This window comes from Poecilia reticulata, chromosome 7 (assembly GCF_904066995.2).
Source record: "Poecilia reticulata chromosome 7, P_reticulata-male-v2, whole genome shotgun sequence".
NCBI lineage: Eukaryota > Metazoa > Chordata > Actinopteri > Cyprinodontiformes > Poeciliidae > Poecilia > Poecilia reticulata.
In genome coordinates this window covers 30670703-30679998 of record NC_088836.1, presented here as the reverse complement: position 1 = coordinate 30679998, position 9296 = coordinate 30670703, and the positions used below count along the sequence as shown (strand labels likewise).

At 38.2% G+C, this 9296-nt stretch overlaps 1 pseudogene; it reads left to right on the top strand.

Annotated features, from left to right (window-relative positions):
* Positions 1 to 3683: 3683 nt before the first annotated feature.
* Positions 3684 to 6655, top strand: LOC145552302 (tripartite motif-containing protein 16-like; annotated as a pseudogene).
* Positions 6656 to 9296: the final 2641 nt, after the last annotated feature.

The window sequence follows — 9296 nt, the reverse complement described above, 5'->3', positions numbered from 1 at the left end:
TTAGCATATTAAGAGCTGCAGCTGCCTGTTTTTCATTTGCTCAGTATTCCCCACCATGGCAGCACCTCCTACAAATATCCCCTGCCTCATTGATCCTGATTGATCACTCCCATTCTGCTTGTTTCAGGCGTTTCATTTATATTGAGGAAAAGTCTTGTTGCTGCAGGTCTCACGTTGTGTGCACAATGCTGCGTTGAGTCGTTTTTAAGCGAGAGGAACCAGGGCTGCGGGATTAGCCTGATAGTTTATTCATCGACCTTCAGCCAGTCAGACGGAGGAGCAGCGAGTTTATTCCACTCACAGAGTTTCTCACAGGAGGTTTCATCCCACAACAATAAAAAATGTCGTTCCACGTCACAGAAACAAACAGCTTTAGTAGTGTGAGTAATACATGTTTATACTGTGTGGGAGGGCTTTTGTAATCCATTATGATGCTTTGGGATGTTTGAGTTGCAACATTTATTGGTGATGTGGGGAAAAAAATTATTTTCCAAGCAATTTCTCCTTTATTCTCTGTTTATTCATCATCTCCTGCATTTTCTCATCAGCGTTTCCTTCGTATTACTCATCAGCTCCAACCAACATGGTGCTGAATTCACTCCAAAATGTCAACAAGTTTAGAGAAAGGGACTTAGCTAGGTTAAATGCTAGGCTAAATGAGGCTAAAAGCTACATAGCCTTAAATCTCTGACTGAAATTTTAACAGCATGTTCTAGAGATACAGTCTGAAATATTGTGAAGATTAAGAGGTTTATTTCAAGCAAACACTTAAAAACTGCTGCATGATTTTAATTTGCAGGAGTTTGGATCAGCGAGTTTCAAATGTTTGACCTTCTGACCTGCAATATAACAGAAGGAACAAAAAAGACAAAGATTTAAAAAAATGATTAGCAGCAACTGATGACATCATCCAGGACACATTACCATGAAATGTTGACTCTGCTGTCTCAAATTGAGATGTTGGCATGTCTTAACAAAGATGAGACAATCTTCAGTCAGAGGCTTCTGTAGATTCGTTGAAAGACTGACTGTTACTGGAGATCCTTCCTGCCTACAGGATCACCATTCACAACATTTCTTTGAAGATACGTGGATGATATGAGTTATGACATTAACTATAACTTTTAGACAAGTAAAGCAGTTTTGAATTGAATTTGACTTGTTTGAAAACTAAAAATCTTTAAATTTAAATTGGAGATGGTTTTGGTTTCACAGAGGGGAAGGAGGATTCCAGGTTTGCAGACTTTATGTCAACAGCTTCTACTTTACTCTCGTCACCAAGACACAACCAGGGCTGAAACGATTCATCGACTATTAAAGTAATTGTTAACTAATTCAGTAATAAATTAATCGTTAACTGGAGAACACAGACTCAAAAAATAAGCCAATCTGCTGAAAATACAACAGACTCAACACAGTAATTAAGCAAGGTCAGCGCAAAAATATGCTGCATAAAAAACGTTTTTTGAAGTAGTTGAAGTATTTTTGTGCTGCAGATGCATCCTTTGCTACAAATGATCAAACGTTCACTAAGGACGTGCTGTTACTGCATTTTAGTGAATAAAAATATAATTTATTTTTAAAAGAATCAAATTATTTATTTGCAACTTTTATTTCTAACATTACATAAAAATCTTTAAATAAAAATGTGTAGAATGTGCTGTTTTTTTAAAAATAAAATAAGATTAATCGATCAATCGTCAGAATAATTGATAACTTAAATAAATGGTAGTTGCAACTACAAACATTAAGCTCTCTATTTCTGAAGACATGTGCATGTTAGTAGCTGCATTAAAGCTAAATTAGATGTAAATATATTTAATTTGTTGCCTGCCTATGAAACATTTTGTTGTTAAAGTCGGGACAAAGATTTTAAATGTTCTGACGCCTGGCAGCATCTGCTCAGGCTCTTCACTGATGGCCCTTATTGACCCGTTTGTCTCTCTTCCCAGATGGGAATGATTTACTGTCCTGTTTGTCTTCACAACGCTGCGAGAAGAATTTATGCTCAGCTCCATTAAATCTGCACAGTGTTGATGTGAACAGGAAACAAACCACATTCCTGTTTCTGCAGCTAAACTCTTTCACTTCACAGCTACAGCTTTACTCTCGGTCGTTTGGCGAAACCTGAGCAGTTTGTGCACAAGCAGCCGACTTTAAAGCGTGAGAACTAAATAAAATTAAACATGGAGAGTAAACAGAGTTAGCCTGATTTATCCATTAAGCCAATAAAAGAAACAGCTAAGAAATATTGATCATCCCCAGGGAAGCAATTAACTGAACAGAGACAATTAAAGCAGGACAGACCTGAGAAAACAGATGTTTATGGTTGGATCTGAAACTCTGGCAGTGAAGAAGACAACCTTAGTTTGTTAATAAAGGCTGTCAAACGGTTTAACGCATCTAAGGGATAACTACTGAAGGTAATTGAATCATTTATCTGTAATTAAGCACATAAAGAATGTATTACTGACAGAGGAGGGGAAATTTTACCAAGAACTTTGCATAAAGCTGAACTGTGACCACAATGGTTTTAGATCATTCATAATAAGTAAAAAAAAAAAAAACTTCCACGGGATTTTGTGTAGACAATGCTGATTTCAAAACAGCCTGTTGATGTAAAAGTGCATGAGATGTGGTTTTTGAAGGTAACTATAAAGTCATTTTAGCAACAACATGCAGTAGAAAGAACAGTTTCTGAATTATCAATATTTTTTAGCTGAGTAAAGAAGGTTTCAAAGTGTCTAAAACCTCTTCAGGATAATCTCTTTGAGAGAAGGATCTTAAAAAATAAAGTGCCAAAAATGCAGAGCTTGTTGAAACTGGGTGGCCACTGCAGGGGTGTCCATGCAAAAATGTAGTTAAAGAAATTGTGAGAACCAACAACTGTCCTATAAATCCACCGACTGGTTTTTTCATCCAAACAAGTAATTTATTAAAAATGTCTGTCTAGATTCACTACACAGAAACCTAAAATAAACACACAGAAAACTCCATTCAGTCAGAATAGTTGACTGACTGATTTGACAATTAAGATTTTCTTTGGAAAACATTTTTTAAAAATCAAACATTGTCAAAAACAGAAATTTTTTTTTTGCCATGTTTGTATAATCAATAGCAGTCCTTTATTGTGAAGTGAGAAACTGCTCATCATTTTCCTTGGTTACTAAAAATAAATGGTTGAATCTCTGCCTTTTTATTTAGAGTTAAGACACATTTCAACATATATATTTTATGCTTTATTGTCTCTAGTGGCCTTTATTTGATAGTTAATTGACAGGAAAGTGGGTAATGAGAGAGGGGAAGACATGCGGCAAAGGTTGCGAAGCCAGGAATCAAACCTGTGACGATCACATCGAGGACTAAGGCCTCCATATGCGGGTTGTGCTTAACCTCTGCACCACCACAGCACATTCGAGTTTCAACATATATTTACGAAGTAAATGCTGCATCTGCTGAGAAGCTAAAACATCATATTCAAAAACCATCTTAGGTTTTTGAATATGAATATCCATTGGGAGAACCGGGACATTTCCCAGTGGCCTGGATTTGGTACCACAAGAGCCTCTTTCCAACTTTTTTTGTGAAATAATTTGCTAGTGGGACTTCAAATTTTTATTATTAATTATTAAGGAATTATTTATTTAAACAAGCTCCTATATCTTGCTGAAAAGTTACTTGCAAGTTAATTTTGTCTTATTTCAAGTGTACAGAGATAATTACTATAGAAACCGGTCTAAAATACTTTTTGTTCTTTTTCAGTGTAAGTTTACACATCATTATATGAAACTGACGTTTTAACTTTCCTCAGGACAGACCAGAACTTTCTAAAATACATTAGGTGGCATTGTCTTGTTCTTGTATTATTTGCTTACTTTCTTAAAAGGTTACAACTTTACCTTTGCTGCATTGTTTACTAATATAGTCTTTTTTCGTGTAGTTTGGAAGTAGAGTCCCTTCTTCTAAAATTAATTTGGTACATCGTGTCCCAGACTCAGATATTCCTGTTCTACCTGCTCTGGAAGACACCTTGCTGCTGGGTGGGTCAAGAATGTGCTGAAGATGACAGCTGATTGGCTGTAACCTCTCTGCACTGACAGATGAAGATAAGAGCATAAACCTGTTTATGTTTTCAGGAAGTGAAACTCACACAGTCAGTCTGACTAAAGCAAGATATGGAGCAGAATCAGCTGGACAGAGAAACTTTCTCCTGCCCCATCTGTCTGGATCTACTGAAGGATCCGGTCACTATTCCCTGTGGACACAGCTACTGTATGAACTGTATTAAAAACTTCTGGGATGGAGGTGAGAAGAGGAAAAGCTACCACTGTCCTCAGTGCAGGAAAACCTTCACACAGAGGCCTGACCTGGAGAAAAACACCATCCTAGCAGCTTTAGTGGAGCAGCTGAAGAAGACTGGACTCCAAGCTGCTCCTGCTGATCACCGCTATGCTGGACCTGAAGATGTGGCCTGTGATGTCTGCACTGGAAGAAAACTGAAAGCCATCAAGTAGTGCTTAGTCTGTCTGGCCTCTTATTGTGAGAAACACCTTCAGCCTCATTATGATTCAGTTACATTTAAGAAACACAAGCTGGTGGAGCCGTCCAAGAACCTCCAGGAGAACATCTGCTCTCATCATGATGAGGTGATGAAGATGTTCTGCTGCACTGATCAGAAGTGTATCTGTATTATCTGTTTAATGGATGAACATAAAGGCCATGACACAGTGTCAGCTGCAGCAGAAAGGACTGAGAGGCAGAGAGAGCTGGAGGAGAGACGAGGAAACAGGACCAGGAGAAAGATGTGAAGCTGCTTCAACAGGAAGTGGAGGCCATCAATCACTCTGCTGATAAAACAGTGGAGGACAGTGAGAAGATCTTCACCCAGCTGATCCGTCTCCTCCAGAAAAGAAGCTCTGAGGTGAAGCAGCAGATCAGATCCCAGCAGGAAACTGAAGTGAGTCGAGTCAAAGATGTTCAGGAGAAGCTGGAGCAGGAGATCAGTGAGCTGAAGAGGAAAGACGCTGAGCTGGAGCAGCTCTCACACACAGAGGATCACAACCAGTTTCTCCTCAACTACCCCTCACTGCCAGCACTCAGGGAGTCGACACACTCATCCAGCATCAACATCCGTCCTCTGAGACACTTTGAGGACGTGACAGCAGCTGTGTCAGAGCTCAGAGACAAACTACAGGACGTCCTGAGAGACTCATGGACAAACATCTCACTGATGGTCACTGAGGTGGATGTTCTACTGTCAGAACCCGAACCAAAGAGCAGATCTGGATTCTTAAGATATTCATGTGAAATCACTCTGGATCCAAACACAGCAAACACACGGCTGGTTCTATCAGAGGGGAACAGGAAGGTGACATGGATGAATCAACATCAGTCTTATTCTACTCATCCAGACAGATTCATTAAATGGCTTCAGGTTCTGAGTAAAGAGAGTCTGACTGGACGTCGTTACTGGGAGGTGGAGTGGAGCGGGCCGAATGTTTATATAGCAGCTGCATACAAGAACATCAGCAGAGCAGGAAATGGGAATGAATGTATATTTGGATACAATGACAAATCTTGGGCATTAGATTGTTCCAGTTCTAAATTTGGTCACAACAACATCTGGACCTCCGTCTCAGGTCCAGTTTCCTCCAGAGTCGGAGTGTACCTGGATCACACAGCAGGTATTCTGTCCTTCTACAGCGTCTCTGAAACCATGACTCTGATCCACAGAGTCCAGACCAGATTCACTGAACCGCTGCTGGCTGGAGTTTGGGTTGGTACAGGATCCTCTGCAGAGTTCTGTAAACCCAAATAGATTTTCTCTCTTATTGTTGATCAGGTTCATGGTTCTGATGTTCTGTTCTTTGTTTTTTTAGTTAAAATGTTTTTTGTTTTTTCATATTTCCAGGAGCCATAAAGGAAATCACTGCTGATGTTTTCTTTCATCCTTTTATGACACATAAATATTTCTCCACATTTAAATCTAAACTTTTCTCTTATCTAATTTTGTTTCCTTTCATATTTGTATCCACATATTTGAATATTCTTGTTTAAATCAGTTCAGATTGTAGTGAACTAATCTTGCTACTGTTTGTTTATTGTGATCCAAAGAAGAAAGTGAAACGACCATAAAGTCAGAACTGATTATATTTGCTTTTAAATACCTTATATTTTGATCAGAAAAATAAATGTCAGAGCAATTTGCAAAGTTTCTCTCCATTATTAAAATAAATTGTGAGTTTTCTCATCTATATTTCCAAAACATTTCCTTCAGAGCGTCTTTTGTTCTGCTGGTTTTCTCCACTTGTAAGTCTAAACTTATCTGGTCTTTAATAATTTTTGATTTAATATTTGTATTGATACACTCAGGTTGTTCTTCTGTAAATCAAATTAAAGTTGTTGCTTCTGTTTTATTTATTCTGATCTTAAGCAGAAACTGAAATGACCATAAACTTAGAACTGATGCTGTTTTTCTTTCTAATTATTTTATTTACCACAGACAAGTAAATCTTTGTTTTTCTGGTTTTCTTCAATATAAACAACTTAATTTAAGATACATTTATGTGAAATTCTCTCAATTTCAGAGAAATTCCAAAGTTTTCTTTCATTATTTAAATAATTTCAGGGTTTTGTCATCTAAATTCATGAACTGTCTACCAATAAGTCATGTAAACAGACTTAGCTAATAAAATCACTATCAGCAAAAGGAGTATTATTAATGACTTCATCACTGAACATAATATTGATATGTTTCAATCAGAAAAACAGTTGGATGACAAAAATGAACCACCTGTACTAATTGAATCAGCTCGTTATAATTACAATTTCTTATGTGAGAATAGAAAACCTAAAATGGGAGGACGGGTTGCTACGATACTTCATGAGTCATGAAATATTTATGGGGAAATTTCACTCTTTGGAATATCTGGGAATTAAGGAAATTTCTTCAATAACTTCAGTGAGTTTTTATCTCTTCTATGCATCGATTATGGATGTTTAACAATTGTGGGAGATTTCAGCATCCATGTTGACGAGCCTGAAGACAGAGGGACAAAAAAGCTGAGTGATATTCATGATAAATTTGGTCTAATTCAGGATGTTAGACAAGCAACACAATCGAGGACAAACACTGGACCTGATAATCAGTCAGGATGTGAATATGACTCTGTAACTGATGTCGCCCTGTCTGGCCATTTCACTTTTATCTTTGAAAGTACAATCTCCATTGACTCATTCAGTAAAAACAGTCACAAAGCGTTCTTTAACAGAAACTTTGAATCAGTTATACTTCTCTCACCTGCCTTTATGCTGTAACCAGGCAGATGCGATGGTAGAAAACGTCCACGTAAAAGTTTCAGATGTTATTGAGTCCATTAAAGTGAAGGTTGTGTCTGGTAGGAACAACTCTCCATGGGGATATGCACAAGTAGTTAAATCCACAAGAAATCTTTGTCTAAGTGACGTAAAACTTAACTTCACTTTTATTATGAAATCTATAAAGAAAGTTTGCAAAGCTGTCACTTTACACTAAAACATGTAAAGGACACTTTCTTAGTGGAAATCACAAACAGAAACATCAACAATGTTGGAGCTTAATTTGCATCAGCTGACAGGTTCACAAGCCCTCCAGTGTCTGAACCACCTGAACTCTAATCAAACACGGCCTGCAGCCAATGTGTCAACTTCTTCACAGAGAAAATTCATAAACTTTAAAGATTAATCTTTAAAGAATCCCCAGAACCAAACATCCATACTAGTATCAATCCAAAACCCAAACAAAACAAATGAAAAATAAGATTCAATTTCAACTACCCAACTATAAATACTTGAAATAACTTATTAATAAATCAAGTTTTTCTTCATACTGAATTGATATTGTACAACTTTCCATAATAAAGCTCTGCCTGCCATTACATCTGTTCTGATTGAAACAGTAACTCATCGCTTAGTACTGAAGTCGTCTTAAAACAGGTCAAATGGGACTGAATCAGGGGTGGAGAATCCTGGACCTCGAGGGTCGGTGTCCTGCAACTAGTGATAGGTCCGGCAACACCGATGCGTCGGCGCATGCGTCAAGCCCATAGACCAAAACCCGTGTCGGTGCGCTTATTGGTTTCAGTAAGTCACGTGACCGATACAGGAACTGAATCGCGTCAAACTGTGTTTTTAAGGAAGCAAATCTGTGAAAAGCATTTGCCAAACAATTTCTTGATCTTTTAAAGCAGTGGTCCCCAAACTACGGCCCGCAGTTTTCTTCAACCACCAGGGGGCTCTTACCAGGAAGTGTGTCCTGTAAACTGGCTGCCATCTGTTGGACTTTTAGGAAACTGCTTGACTTTTATGTTATTTAATCAGTAGGGTTGTTTGCTAGTGGTAGAGCAGATGAACACACGTGTTTGTTATGAACGCCGCATTCCAGGCTGTAAGTAGCAGCTTATACTTCAAAACGAGCCTTTATGTTAACATATGAGGAATTCAAATGTTAAAGTTACTTTCCCTCAATGGAATATATACTAGTCAGTCCCAGTGACCATTTCACTAACAGTTTTTGGGTAAAAATCAATGGAGTAACGTGCACCCCGTCCCCCCTCCCCCGTCAACAATTTCCGGCAGCGCAGGTGATAACCGTGTAACATTTTTTCTGTTACAAACTGACTCCGGCCCCCCACCAGAGAAGGGAAAAGTTATGTGGCCCTCACAGGAAAAAGTTTGGGGACCACTGCTTTAAAGTGACAACTATGGAGCAGCTTCAAAGGAAAGGTTTCTGCAGCGTTGGACCATTTTGATCTTATATTGGAAAATTAATTTGTTTTCATTTTTGTTGTTTCATCCAGTTCTTGTCAGTTTCCACTTGATCTATCTGAATCCAAATTCAGCTGAAATTGACTCTTAGTTTACTTTCGTATCATGTTCTGCAGGTTAAGTGTCGCATAACGTTTGACTAAACTGTCTGTTTAAAAAAATCCACCTTTTCAATGCTGAGGCATTATGAGACCAGGCATGAGAAAGAAGTCCCAGATACACCTAGATCAGTGGTTCTCAACCTTTTTTGAGGTACCAAACCCACCAGTTACATATGCGCATTCACTGAACCCTTCTAAAGTGATAAATAAAATATGATTTTTTTTCCCTAAATTCAAGACATAGGGGTGTCACCCCAACCCCAACTAGAGTCTAGTTGGGTCACCCCACGATCACCAAGTCTTCTTAAAAGGTAGAGTCTCTGAGATCAGTTCTTCAAAATATAGTCAGTGTTTTCAGCAAAGTTGAGCTGATTGTCCAGGTATTTAAAA